This window comes from Chiloscyllium punctatum, chromosome 29 (genome assembly GCF_047496795.1).
Source record: "Chiloscyllium punctatum isolate Juve2018m chromosome 29, sChiPun1.3, whole genome shotgun sequence".
In the NCBI taxonomy this organism is placed as follows: domain Eukaryota; kingdom Metazoa; phylum Chordata; class Chondrichthyes; order Orectolobiformes; family Hemiscylliidae; genus Chiloscyllium; species Chiloscyllium punctatum.
Window position 1 is genome coordinate 53363243 of NC_092767.1, and position 932 is coordinate 53364174.

The 932-nt window shown below is 43.9% G+C and overlaps 1 non-coding gene across 1 annotated transcript; it reads right to left on the reverse strand.

Annotated features, from left to right (window-relative positions):
- Window positions 1–543: 543 nt before the first annotated feature.
- On the reverse strand, window positions 544–625 carry trnas-aga (transfer RNA serine (anticodon AGA)). The gene has a single exon. It is a non-coding gene; the product is annotated as a tRNA-Ser (tRNA).
- Window positions 626–932: the final 307 nt, after the last annotated feature.

The following is a 932-nucleotide window of genomic DNA, read 5'->3' on the forward strand; positions in this document are numbered from 1 at the left end:
TTTCTCAAGATTTCCAAAGCTGGAGCCTAAATTATATGGTTTGCTTCCTAATCATTTTTCCAACTGCCAACTGACAATATTTTCACAGTAACTCTTCACAATCCTCTGGCTTGCACCATGTCCAGGGATGAGAAGTCCCGTTTGGTGGAGAGAGTTCCTAGGCTGGTGAGTTTCACTTTGGAACAAAGATGGTTAAGTGGCAATTTCCTGCGGTCGTTTGTAATGATGGGAGAGGGAGCGGTGGGGAATGAGCACTCTGACGAGCAGGAGGAAGTGTTGCCAATGACCAGAATCAGAGAACAGAGGACAAGGGATGAAAGGAATCTAATGAAAAGCAGCACTTCTGCTCAGGGCGTTCAATAACAACTGCAGAAACCCGATGTGTCGAGCAGTGTATCTGGAAAGAGAAACAGAGATCATGTTTTAAATGTGGAGCATTTCTGATGAAGAACTCGAGTTTCTCAAGTCTAATCAAATTACAGGCCTGGTTTGCAGAACAGGCTTTCTGAACTTTGAATAGTTCCAGCAGGAAAGCGTTCATAACGTAGTCAGCAGGATTCGAACCTACGTGGGGAAACCCCAATGGATTTCTAATCCATCGCCTTAACCTCTCGGCCATGACTACAGACAGCACCGCCCCCTGAGCATTGACCAAATCAGCCGTGATCTCATTGAAAGCTGCCGCTGACTTGAGTTACATGTTTCCATCTCCATTCATACCTTTGCTGTCATTTGTAAGGTGCGAGACACCAATGTAAAAGAAGAAAAGCACAAAGTTAGGACAAGATATTTGCAGCAAAATTGGTTCAACATTATTTATTGAAAGGAAAATCACACTTGGCAATTTGCTAGACCTCTTTGCGAACATGACCAGCAGAGGTAATCAAGGGAGCTATTGATCTGAGTATTCTTGGCCATGAAACAAACAAAGG